At 35.9% G+C, this 14,170-nt stretch overlaps 2 long non-coding RNA genes across 2 annotated transcripts in view; one reads left to right on the forward strand and one right to left on the reverse strand.

The window, feature by feature from the left end:
* The window catches only part of LOC127008429 (uncharacterized), a 25,308-nt gene extending 24,226 nt beyond the window's left edge, over positions 1 to 1,082 (forward strand). Inside the window, exon 6 of the long non-coding RNA XR_007761077.1 lies at positions 930 to 1,082. This is a non-coding gene — a long non-coding RNA (uncharacterized LOC127008429). The remainder of the gene's footprint in view (positions 1 to 929) is intronic.
* LOC127008430 (uncharacterized) lies at positions 791 to 13,268 on the reverse strand. Its single transcript, XR_007761078.1, has 3 exons — positions 13,184 to 13,268; positions 4,770 to 4,823; positions 791 to 979 (listed from the first exon to the last, which is right to left on the reverse strand). It is a non-coding gene; the product is annotated as an uncharacterized LOC127008430 (long non-coding RNA).
* Between the last annotated feature and the right edge of the window lie 902 nt (positions 13,269 to 14,170).

Raw genomic sequence — 14,170 nt, forward strand, 5'->3', positions numbered from 1 at the left:
CTATATCTTGTTCTTCCTTTCCCCCCTTGCTAACTAGAACATAATTATTGTTATATTGCTCGTCATGATGTACGTTACAAGGGAAAGTGACCTCCGTCTGCCCCATAAAAGTTGAGCTTCCATTTTGATTCGTCCCTCGTTCATCCTTGAGGGGTAGTCTGTCTTTCCCAGTGCAAATTAGAGTTAAATTGCTATGTTATGATACTAATTGCATAATTTACACAAGGGTCGCCATTCCTAATGTCACCTCACTTCTCTGCCGTACGCCTCAAATATTTTAGTCTGTGATATGTTATCTGCTTTCTCTTTGTCTAAGGTATTATGTCATAGTAATAATCTCATGTCTGTCTGATTTTCTTCTTGGTTGTATATCTAAGGTCTCGTCTTCCTGTCTTTGAGTTCTCATCTTTTAGAGTACTTGTTTCCACGTCTTTTATTTCATATGTTATTATTGTCTCTTAATTTCCATTGCTTTTTCAATGACTTTTGAGCTCTTTATGTATACAATCTCTCCTCTTGTTAGTTCCCTTCGTTGTCTTCTCTTATATCTTGTTTCCAATTCATATATAATTCTTTTTATATTATAAGTTTTTTTTTCTGTATGAAAATTAGTTCCTCCCTTTAATATATATAGAATTAGCTTTTAAAAAAGATCAAAGCAATTAGATATATCAGCTTACAGCTCAAAAACATCTTGAAAAGTAGCCTGAAAAATGTACCTAAGTCAATTATACCTAAAAAAGTGTCCGGGGATTAGCTAAATGGGTTTGGGGCAAGATAAAGTCATAGGTGTAGCCTTTAACTTTATTTATAAGACTTCATAGTACAGATACAGTTCACATCTTCTGTGACTGGCTTACAGAACAGTCCCTTGCAGAGAAAAGTACAAGTCATCAGAGTTGACTAACACGACTTCCTTCCCTCGGCAGAATTGAATGGCTGGCGTCTCGGTCTGCCTGCCTGCGGGACACCGCACACTCTGGAAGAAGAAAGAACACCAAGATGTCAAGTTCCTGCATAATCAGCCTCTTAGTGAAGGAAATGTGCTCTATTTATTTAATAAATGATTGACAAAAAAATAATTTTGTATTTATTTTAGAAAAATTATATGGCTCACTTTTTGCATATGTTGCAATACTATGCAATAATATATATATATATATATATATATATATATATATATATATATATATATATATATATATTGCAATACTATGCAATAAGTATATCATGCAATAAGTTGGCAATAAATATGCCTAAATATATATATATATATATATATATATATATATATATATATATATATATATATATATATATATATATATATATATATAACTATGCAATAAGTATATCATGCAATAAGTTATATAAATATATATATATATATATATATATATATATATATATATATATATATATATATATATATATATATATATATATATATATTGCAATACTATTAAATAAGTATATCATGAAATAAGTTAGCAATAAATATGCCCTAAATATATATATATCTATATATATATATATATATATATATATATATATATATATATATATATATATATATATATATATATTGCAATACCTTGCAATAAGTATATCATGCAATAAGTTAGCAATAAATATGCCCTAAATAAAATATATATATATATATATATATATATATATATATATATATATATATATATATATAAATATATATATATATATATATATATATATATATATATATATATATGCAATATATAATATATATATATATATATATATATATATATATATATATATATATATATATATATATATATATATATATATATATATATATATATATATATATATATATATATATAATATATAACATATCACTATAATAGTAAGTAAAATGTTTAAAGTTCTTAACAAAACCTATTAGAAGAGGAATGGAAAGAGGAGATGAGTAAAAGATGAGTCAAAATGAGTTAAAAGTAGAATCAAAACAAGGAAAAGTTGAGAGGAGGAGCTTGGAGAGAGAGCAGACGAGAGGAGTGGTAATGAGAGGAGCTGGACGTCCTCGTATATTACGCACTGAGGAGGAACAGAATGACAGAAATAACATGGAATGATATACAGACAAAATAATCATTAAGAAAGACACTGAGGTACGACACCTATACGTATAAAAACGAGGGAAAAATCTAACAAATTGCGTCAGAATCTGAGAAACCGAAGCCAACATTACAAAAACTGCCTGGCGTCCAGCCGAGATGGGCACGTGGGACCTTGTATATGTTATAAGCAAGGGTCGGGAGTCTTGAAATGTGTTCTGGGAGGGAAACTGAACCCATAATTTACTGAAGAACAGGTCACTTAAACCCTCTCGGCAGGACGCCTCGTATATAAAACATTACGCACTGACTAGGAACGGACTGATTATGAGTAGAGAGAGAGAGAAAGTGGGGAGGAGGAAAATACACAATGGAAGGGAGATAAAATGAGAATAATAAATATACGAAGGGAGAGAAAGGTCCAGAGATGGAGGTATAAGGGAGGAAGAAGGATGAAGAGGCAGTCACCTCAGGTAACGTACGGACCCTTGACGAGAGGAACGAAACCCCAGCAAAAAAAAAACAATGACAAAAGTAAGTACAAGAACTGGAATAGCAGGAGAAAGGAGAAATATAGGAAGATGCGGATACAAGGAGGTTGAGAAAAAGCAACTGGAAAGTGAAATGTGGAGCCGTGTATAGAGGAAGGTTTTACTATTCGAAGAAGAAGAAGTCTGATGAATTCACAGGTGGGAGAGAGAGAGAGAGAGAGAGAGAGAGATTTATTGAGGAATGACGGAAATAATCAATAAGAAAGACACTGAGGTACTAACAACACCTATACGTAGAGGAGGGAAGTGAGGAGGAGGAGGAGGAGAGAGATTAAGGTAAGTAAAACAGAGGAGACGATGAGGATAAATATAAATAAAAGAAGTAAATAAAGAAGGAAGGATTAGAAATGAGAGAGAGAGAGAGAGAGAGAGAGAGAGAGAGAAACACACATCACAGAGGAGGAAAAATTAAGATATGAGAGGAAAGTATGGAATTTGAGGAAGAGAAGGAGGAAGGAACCCCAGCCATGGAGTGTACTGTCGTCAAGGAGCTGATTCAAGGTACGTCCCAAACTTTCCTTCCTGAGATCTATGAGGCAGACCCTTCCGCCCCTAACGTCAGCCTCTTCCAAAGGTCAATAAGATCAATCAAGTTCTCACGTGTCTTTTTTTAAGATTCATGGTAAAGAGAAAGTTAAACACAGGGGTCGGGGTCAGAACCTTGCCCAGACACAGGGTCATATATTTAAACATTCTGTCACCCCAAACTCATATATCTCTACCAACATAATAATTCTACATCATTTTCCTTGCTTTCAAGATGTGTTGTTCTCAGGCCCCGGGAATTGCTGTAGAGAGTTTGTTAAGCCTGTGTTAACCCCTGGACTGTGGACTTCACGGTACATCCCTGCCCTTTACGGGTTAAAATGCCGGCGTTCTTAAACACAGCGCCTCAGTTCGCTGGTTTGTAAAGCCTCACATAGTAGAAGTTGCAGGGCTTTCCATGGACTGTTCTGTGACCCTGGTGATAGTTTTACAAGACTTCTGTACCATGAATGGGAACTCCCCCCCATGAAAATCTGGTTAATCTTATCTGTGGCCTTGGGATATGTTGGAAAGTTTGGTTTAGTGGGCAGCGTTGCAACGTCTGTGGTCATATGCCGGAGAGAGACAGAAGGGGACGGAATAATAGAAGAAGGGAACAGACCCCAGGAGGCTGGGTGGACAGGGGCTATGTAGGGTATCGGAAAAGTCACCCAAATTTTTCAACTCCGCCTGGGAATCGAACCCGGGCTCTCTCGGTTGTGAGCCGAGTGTGTTAACCACTGCACCACAGAGCCCCCCTGCAAATATGTGTCCACTGTCAAAGTCTTGTATTGGGAAAGACAGCACTGGATAAGATATTCTACAGATAATAGCAGCTGAAAAGCCTGTCATAGTAGGGATTTGTAGGGTTTCCATGGAGTGTTTCATGGTGATAGCTTTACGTGACTTTTGAACAGGAAAACCCCTCATGAAAAACTGGTTAGTCTTCACTGGGAAGTAGTCGTAATGGAAGTCCATGACTACATGTATGATAATCTTAAAATCTCTAAACATACAGTTCCCTTCACATGCCGTACTGAGCCTTCCCTTAAGGTAGAGCATGGCTGATATTTAGTGAACGGACCAGTGTCACCTGCTACTCCCGATCCCTCACTGTGTGTATCCAAACACCAGAAATTAATCAAGACCAGGAGAGGGTATTCGGCTGCCTGGGATTGAACCCATGACGGAGTCACTCCCTACCGAGTCGGCCAAAGAGGTACTACCCCCCTCACAAAGTGGGTTATGGGAGGCTCGTTCATCAGCAGGCATAGTCGCCGCACTACACCAGAATGTTAGACGCCATGTACCATCTGACGCCCTTCCTCACGTGCCAGAACTATCCGTGGGAATGCCAAAAACTCCTCCCAAAGCCTCGTCAAATGTGTTTCTTTAGGTTCATGGTACAGGGGAAGGGTCACACTACCTCAAGGGTCATAAAACTACCCCAGGACATGCCCAAAAAGCCCTACTATGAAAGCCTTACAGAAGTGAGTTTGGGCGTTGAAATGTTTAATAATCGGCCCCTTTAACCTAACCTATCCAAGAGCCAGGAAGGAAGGAAGGAAGGAAGGAAAGAAAATTATTTAACACTCACCAATGGAATGTCTGTCTGTCAGTCTTCCTCTTCCTCTTCTTCTTCTTCTTGTCTCTAAAGATAAGTAAGGATATTAGTATACAGTTGATAATTCATTTTTTGAGGTAATTATAAATTCTTTTCAGGCTAAAATTATAGAAAGATAGAGATATTGAGAGAGAGAGAGAGAGAGAGAGAGAGAGAGAGAGAGAGAGAGAGAGAGAGAGAGAGAGAGAGAGAGAGAGAGAGAGAGAGAGAGAGAGAGAGAGAGAGAGAGAGAGAGAGAGAGAGAGAGAGAGAGAGAATGAAAACAATTCACACATACAATAGCCCTACAATAATGAGAAAATTTAATCATAACTTTAGTAAAACAATCTTTGAATGCATAATATATAACCTAACCTTTGAATATAGTGCATAATAATAATAATAATAATAATAATAATAATAATAATTGAAAACAGTTCTTTATTATTATTAGATATGTCTTGGATTTTTTCTTATAGAGTTTCTGATTTGCTTTGGGAATTGATATATTTAAGAACATTGGGAGATGATCTGAGATGGGAAAGTGCAAAATTGTTGGGATGTGAGAGGTATGTTCAAGTAAATTAATGTTAAAATCTCCAATCAGCACTATTTTATTATTTCTTGCTTTCTCTCACAAAAGTTCGTGCAATATGTGTGAGAACTCATCAACTGCAATGTGCTTACTGTTAGGTCTGTAAATCGTGCATAGAAGGAAACCTAATGAGTTTGTTTTTATCCTAATTGTGTTTATTTCTATATCTTCATTTACTATTGTCAAGTCTTTGATTTCCTGAGAATGTATTAGATTGGACACAAATATTGATACCTCTCACTGTTTGCGCATATTTCTGGTTAAATGGTATGAGTGGTATCCTGTAAATTCGTGTAGGTGTTTATTATTGTCTGTAAGCCAGGATTCAGTGGCTGCCAAGATATCAGGTTGTATGTGTAAAGATCTGAGGAGTAGTTGTATATTATCAGATTTTTTTGTTAATGATCTTGAGTTTATGTGCATTATGTTTAAATTATGTGTCTGTTGAGTCTTAATGAGGTTATTATAGGTAACAAGGTCATTATAATTTGATACTGATTCAAAGTCCATGTGGCCGTGTAGTTGATTGATTATCTCCATACTTATGTTATTTGCACTGGCATGTCTGTGTTCATCATCATAAAAGAATGTCTCATAGAGATGGGACATAAGATTAATGGAAGAGGAGTCAGAGAAGAGAATGGAAAGAAAGCAGTAAGATACAAGACTAAGTCTAGCAGCCGGTGGCACTGTGAACATGTTGCTTAAGATAAGTAAAAAAACTTTACAGAAAAGTAATAATGAGTAGAAAGGACAATGACAATCATAATAATTATAATAAAGCAAAAAATAACAATAGTCGCAGTAGCCGTTATAGTATCAATGATATTCAACAATATAATAATAATAATGATAAAATAATAATAATAATAATATAGTATTACTTGTATAGTATTACTTAGTAGTAGTAGTAGTAGTACCTAGTAGTGGTAATAGTAGTAGTAGTAGTAGTAGTAGTAGTAGTAGTAGTAGTAGTAGTAGCAGTAGTAGAAGTAGTAGCAGTAGTAAAAGTAGTAGTAGTACTTAGTATAGTAGTACTTAGTAGTAATAGTAGTATTGATAGTAGTAGTAGTAGTAGTAGTAACAGTAAGACTGATAAATAATGAATAGCATTAACAATGGCAATAGTAATAGTAATAATAATCATAGTAATAATAATAATAATAATAATAATAATAATAATTATAATGGTATGAATATTGATGGTGACATTAATATGTAATATGTAATAATGAATATTAATGATGACATTAATAGTAACATTACTACGTAATCTAATGGAAGTAATAAAGTATGAGTGTCATATTGGAGCTTAAAGGTAGATAAAATGATTACTGTAAACTACTGGAATGTGCCTTATGGCATAAATCATTATGGTGAGGAGACTGAAGCAAAACTAGAGTGACTCAAGACAGGTGTCCTTCATGTCAGGGTACTCATCCAGGAAGGTGATCAGTGTCTGCTGATCAATTATTTCATGCTTGATGGTAAGTAAGTAAGTAAGTAATGTTTATTGCCATAATATACACACATTGATATATACATATAAATATAATTATAATTCTGGCAACGAATCTAGCCTGTCAAGTCAAGCTTCCGACAGACTGTATATTTATTTCATTGCACTATTATTATCTTTCTAAAGGTTGCAGATAGCTCCCAACCATAAAGCTAAATACAAATATACAATAAATAACAACATCAACTATAATACCAGATGAAGTTATAATAGTTATATCTAAAATGTTAACTACAATAACAACTACAACAGCATCAACAATAATAATAATAATAACAATAATAATAATAATAATAACAATAATAATAATAATAATAATAATAACAATAATAAAAATAATATGGACAATAGTACTATGCAATTCACTGATTAGATTTAATAATGTAAATTTGTGTTCATGTTTCAGGAATAAATTATAATTTTAACCGTGATTGTTTTGGATTGCAAATAAGTGTGTTTTTACTGACTTTTTAAATAGAGAGAAATTATTACTATTAAGGAGATTTTTTATTTCTACTGGCAAAGAATTCCAAACTTGAGGTCCTGAGCATAAAATACTATTTCTGAAAAGAACTGTCCTGAACTGTGGAGAGATAAGGTTTATATTGTTCCTGCGTGTATTATGCAATGTATTAATAACTTGAAAAGGATGAGTTCCATGCATCAGTGCGATTTTTTTATAAATAAATAATAGTAGAAAATAACAATGAATGTTTTTAAAATTAAGAAATCTATGTGTGGAAAATACGTTATGTGTGGAATCAAACTTGTTCATATAAAACATACACCTAAATATCTTATTTTGAGAAACCTGAAGATTTTTAAGAAAGGAAGGCCACGTACACGCCCACACAGATACACAATAAATGAGATGCGGGTAACAAAGTGTATAATAAATACTGATAAGTGCTTCTTGTGTAAGGCTATTTCTTATTCGATACAGTATGCCACATATCCTAGATAGTTTATTTGCAACAGAATTAATTTGGTATTTCCAATTGACATTTTGATCTATGAAAACACCCAAAAACTTAGTATAAGAAACTCGTTCAAGTACTTTTCCTTCAAGTGTTATAGGTGGCATGTTAGTAGTGACTGATCGGTTTTGAAAGATAATGTATTTTGTTTTAGTGATATTTAACCTTAACTTATTATGTTTAAGCCACATATTAATTGAATTAAGCTCATTATTAATGTTTATATGCAAACGATTTATATTTTTATCATCTAATAGTAAATTAGTGTCGTCAGCATAAATGGTATACTTAAATTTATTACTAGCATTGACAATATCATTAATATAGATGAGAAAAAGTATAGGTCCTAGGATAGATCCTTGCAGTACACCCTTGTTGATAGGCTTGAAAGAAGAATATTTAGAATTACAGTAAACAGCTTGAAATCGATTTGTTAAATAATTTTTGAATAATTCTAAAGGAACTCCCGAATCCCAAAATTACTAAGTTTACTTAAAAGAATTTTATGACATAGCGAATCAAAAGCCTTAGAAAGATCTAAAAAAATTCCAACTAAATAATGTTTCTTTTCCAGATATTTATACACATTATTGGTAAACTGAAATATGGCCGACTCAGTAGAGCGCCCTGGTCTAAAACCATGCTGACAATTCGAAAATAAATTATTTTTCTCAATGAAATTTACAAGACGAGTGCATATCACTTTTTCAAAGACTTTACTGAACACAGGAAGAACTGATATAGGTCTGTAGTTATTGACATCATCTCTATTATCTGACTTAAATAATGGAATAATTTTAGCTTTCTTAAGTTCGTCCTGAAAAACTCCTTTCTTTAATGTGAGGTTAACTATGTGTGTTAATGGCAAGGAAATTATGCTGGCAGTTTGTCTTACGACCAAGGGAGAAATTTCATCAAAACCAGATGATGTACCTTTTAATGTCTTAAGAAAGTTTTCAATTTCTATCTGTGTAGCTGGTGATAAGTATACCGAGTAATTAGGTGAGTTGTGTAAATATGTCATATATTCATCCCCTACTATATCATGATCTAGCCCCCCAGCCTTCAAAAAATGGTCATTAAATGTTTCAGAAATGTCAGTATAATGTGGCTTTAATTCAATAACTGTATGTTTAGCACCTGTGCATCTACCAAGAATAGTATTAATGGATCTCCAGTGTTGTTTTGGATTACCTTGGCTATTAAGTAACTGCTCTTGGTTATACTTCTTCTTGGCTAATTTTAAAAGTGACGTTAATTTATTTCTATATATTCTATAAGGCTCCTTAAACGTTAAAGGCCATTTATGAGCTAGTTTTTCAAGTCGATGTTTTTCTCTAATACTATTCTTAAGAGCTAGAGTAATGTGTGGACTACGTTCCTTTTTAAAACTAAATTTAATTTTTCTTTCCGGAAAACACTTATCAAAACATGTTTTAAATTTACTGTAAAATAAGTTGTAGGCCTCATTAGCACATATACAATTTAATGTGTCACTCCAATTAGTTTGTGAGAGACTATTACTAAATTTTTCAAGGAGTCCTGATTAAATATTCTTTAGTTACGTAAGTGGGAGAAGGATGACGATATTTATCACATTTAAATACAGAGATTACTGGGTAGTGGTCACTGATATCTGTCTTTAATATATAATTGGCAGTATTACTTTCAATCTGAGATGACCAAACATGATCAATTAACGTGGATGAAGTTGAAGTTACTCGAGTAGGCAAGGTAGATAGAGGAAATAAAGAATAGCTGTACATTATATTAATTAAATCCTGCACATTGTCATTATTACATTGTAACAAATCTATGTTTAAGTCTCCAAACACAAAACCTCCTTGTAATTTTTATCTTTAATTAGGGATAAGATTTCATTAAGTGAATTGTGAAAATTATTTATACTGCTTTGAGGTGGTCTGTAAATACAAAGAAATAAATAGGTATTAGCATTACATATTGCTTCGATTCCCAAACATTCCATAAAAGGTTCCAATTTAGAAAATTCATTGATCACAGAAGATTTGTACTTACTAGAGATATAAATGGCCACTCCCCCACCAAACCTGTTTCTGTTATTAGTGAACATTTCATATTCCGGTAGTCTGTACAGTGGAGAAATATCTACATCTAAGCGGGTTTCTGTTAATCCTATGACATCAAATTTAGTTTGGCACGAAAGGACAGTGTCTACAAAGTATTGGAAATTCGATGAGATGGATCTAATATTCAGTGTTAATAAATATAATTCACTATTATTAGTAGAAAAAGGAAAGCTATCCAGATAAATATATTCAGATTTAGAAAAATTTAAATTTCTTGCTCTTAAATAAAACTGAGTTACATCAAGATCGTTATTATAATTTCTATCTTCTACACTAAGTGGATGGAAAGCATGTAGGTCTTGATTTTGTGTATTATTGACATTAAAACAATGCAACAAATCTTCATTGTTAATAGAGGCAAAAGGGAAAATATAATCTATTGGTGGAGGCATATTATCGTTAGTAGTAGTAGTGGAAGTAGTAGTAGTAGTAGTAGTAGTAGTAGTAGTAGTAGTAGTAGTAGTAATAGTAGTAGTAGTAGTAGTAGTAGTAGTAGTAGTAGTAGCAATAGTAGTAGTAGTGGTGGTGGTATATTGAAGCGGTTATAGTGATAGTAGTAGTAGTAGTAGTAGTAGAAATAGTAGTAGTAGTAGTAATAGTGGTAATAGTTGTAGTTGCTGTAGTAGTAGCAGGAGAAGAGGTATAGAAGTAGTAGTAGTAGTAGTAGTAGTAGTAGAAGTAGTAGTAGTAGTAGTAGTAGTATTTGTCCTGAGCCTGACAATTATTTTTCCATCCTTGGTGTGGCATTGCTGGAATTTGTTTCTGTGAGCTCGTCGGATGTTTAACACCTGCTTGAAGAGAAGGAGTCGTTTGGGTGTCAGGCTCTCGTTGATGTACAGTTGAGGCTTCATTTGGATACAAGCCCCAACCAGGTCGTGCTTCAGGGTTCTGCTGCAGAGTTTCACTATGATCGGTCGTTTGCGTTGGGAGTTTGGTGGTCCAATCCTGTGTGCAATATTAATGTCCGATACACTGATGTTTAATTTCAGGTGGTCTTTGAATGCGTTCGTGATGACGGTAGAGGTTTTCGTGTGGTGTTTCGTCAGGCAATGATGGACCGCTCACAATGATGGTGTCACGACGCTCATATTGGTCGACACCATCTATGCTTGTTTCTAGTTCTTGTACTTTTTCTTTTAACCCAACTATTTCTCCACTTAGCTTTGTTATTTGCAAGTCTTTCTTTATGAGTTCTTCCTTCAGTAATTCAGTTTCGAGTTTCATTTTCTTTGAGATCACAGGAGTAATCATTTTCACAAGGGTTTTTGATTCTTCGGATAGGGAGTCGAGTAGCTGGTTCACCTCCCGATTCTCAGGATAATGGTCGTCACTGCTGGTGCTTGATTGTTGTAGTTGTAGATTTAGTGGCAACTGCTGTTGGTCACTGGAGCGCTGATTAGGATTCTTTGACGCAGCAGAGGCACTGCGAGTGTCAGCCATGGTAGTATCACTTAACAACAGTTGCCTGAATATCACTAGGTCAGCACATATAACAGTTCTGTCACAAACTTGCAGCACTGGAAATCACAACAGTGTACATGTGTTGTGTGTCATCAGGACGTCATAGTACAGTAGTCACGTCATACCCGGCGCAGCCAACATGAACTTAAAGATGTGTAATTTCTGTCAGGATTAGAGGAGGTCGAGAGCCACGTTCGATCGCCACGGTGTCCAAACAGAGTGAGGGAGTTAGGAAGGAGAGATTGGAGGAAAGGAGAAAAGATTGGAGGGAAGGAAAGATTGGAGGGGTAGAGGGAGTTAGGAAGGAGAGATTGGAGTAAAGGAGAAAAGATTGGAGGGAAGGAGAAAAGATTGGAGGGGTGGAGGAAAGATTGGAGGGGTGGAGGGAGTTAGGAAGGAGAGATTGGAGGAAAGGAGAAAAGATTGGAGGGAAGAAGGAAAGATTGGAGGGAAGGAGGAAAGATTGGAGGGAGTTAGGAAGGAGAGATTGGAGGAAAGGAGAAAAGATTGGAGGGAAGAAGGAAAGATTGGAGGGAAGGAGGAAAGATTGGAGAGAGTTAGGAAGGAGAGATTGGAGGGAATTGGGGAGAAGAGATTGGAGGGGTGGAGGGAGTTAGGAAGGAGATTGGAGGAAAGGAGGAAATATTGGAGGGAAGGAGGAAAGATTGGAGGGAGTTAGGAAGGAGAGATTGGAGGAAAGGAGAAAAGATTGGAGGGGTGGAGGAAATTGGGGAGGAGAGATTGGAGCAATGTTAAGTGAAATTCTGGTGTATAAGCTCTCACAAAATCTCTCACTAGTAAAACTGAAAACAATAATTTAATCTCTGCCTCCATGAAATATATTACATAAACAGACAAATATGAAAGCTCTAGAGTCAGAATAAGTGACGTTACCTGCTTGGTGTAGTAGAAATATACTTACTCATTGAATATGCCAACAGCTACATATGAAAACATCACAGGACTTAGCACAGGGGGGAGTTTGGAAAAAGTTTGATGTAGTCGGCGCAACATCTGAGGTCACTTGCCGGAGAGAGACAGAAGGGGAAGGAATTATAGAAGGGAACAGACCCCAGGAGACGGGACACAACCCCCGATTAATACCTGGTAACCACTCACTGCTGGGTGGACAGGGGCGTAGGGTATCGGAAAAGCCGCTCAAATTTTTCCACTCCGCCCAGGAATTGAACCCGGGCTCTCGTCGGTGGAAAATGGCAAAATGAGCGTTATGGCGAGTCCATTGGAGGCACCAGCGTACCACCCCATACGAACTCAAAGTCTAGACAAATCTGTGTTTCTTTAAGTTCTTGTTACAGAGGAAGGGTCACACTACCACCAGGGTCATTAAACTAGCCCTGGAAATTCCCCAAACTCCTATGAAAGTCCAGACAAATGTGTGTTTCTTTAGGTTCATGGTACAGAGGAAGGGTCACACTACCTCCAGTCATAAAACTAGCCCTGGAAATGCCCCAAACTCCAATGAAAGTCTTGACAAATGAGTTCCTTTAAATTCTTGGTACAGAGGAAGGGTCACACTACCACCAGGGTCATTAAATTAGCCCTGGAAATGCCTCTCAAAGCTCCTATGAAAACCTCAAATATGTAAACTGCTGAAGGGTTTCAATAATCTGGCTTTTTATCCTAATCTATCCAAGAGACAAGAAGGAATGAATGAAGGAAGGAAGGAAGGAAGGAAGGAAGGAAGGAGAGCTCGTTAACCATTTTAGAAAAAATAAATTAACACTCACCAATGGGCTCCTCCTGTGTTCCTCGTCTTCTTCTTCCTCCTCCTCCTCTTCTTCGTTTGGTAGTGTCTGCAAATCAAGTTCGGTGTCAATTAACTGTGTAAACATTAACACACTTTTTTTTTACAGTAAACAGTTCAAGAAAAAAAAAGGAACCAGTAATGAAAAAAAGCCCGTCACTCCAAAAAGATATCATTATAAATTGTGCGCAACAACTTCAGCGTGCGGCGGTGTACCCAGTGCAGTCCAGCCCAGTATCACAAGTCTACAACAAAATGACCTGACCTGTCTCCCAAAACCTAGTCCTGATTTGAGTATGTAATGACCTAGCCACCGTAGTAACCTGTCCCAAACATTCATAACAGCTTTTCAAATGAGCAAAGTGCGGCGTCATTACGTTCAAGGCTTTATTCAGAAGGTAATTCCTAACCTATACAGCACACTTCCCTTCAGTACCAGGAGGCTGCCGTGTCCCCACACGGCACAATGATACGCTGTTTAACCCTTCAACTAACACACTGTATGTATCCCACCATTGCCTGGAAGAGTGAGCGTAATGGGGGAGGAATGGGCACCTTGGGGAGGGCCTGGACCCCATTAGAGTAAACCCCATTGACTCTACTGTTTGGCAAGTGCAATTTAGCTTATCCGAAGGGTTTGGCGGCCCCAGTCAAGTGCGATATATGAGGTACAGTCAACGTTGCCAGCTTACCATGAACCACCGTGAACATATATCACATCTTTTTTATTTTTTACTCATAAGTATTGACACAAAAGCATCAATACTTGACACTAATAACATTAACTTTAATTTTAGGGCATTATTGGTGCTTGTACAATAGTTTTAGGGTCTTGAAACAATATATGCAATGATTTGAGTACATGACAACGCTGGGTACAGTGTTGCTGTGATGGGTATACTGTGGACTTATAATAATGTAATATGGCAGTGTACAATTTAGGACAGTCATGGCACACACCCATTGTAGC

Source organism: Eriocheir sinensis, chromosome 37, assembly GCF_024679095.1.
Source record: "Eriocheir sinensis breed Jianghai 21 chromosome 37, ASM2467909v1, whole genome shotgun sequence".
Taxonomy (NCBI): Eukaryota; Metazoa; Arthropoda; class Malacostraca; order Decapoda; family Varunidae; genus Eriocheir; species Eriocheir sinensis.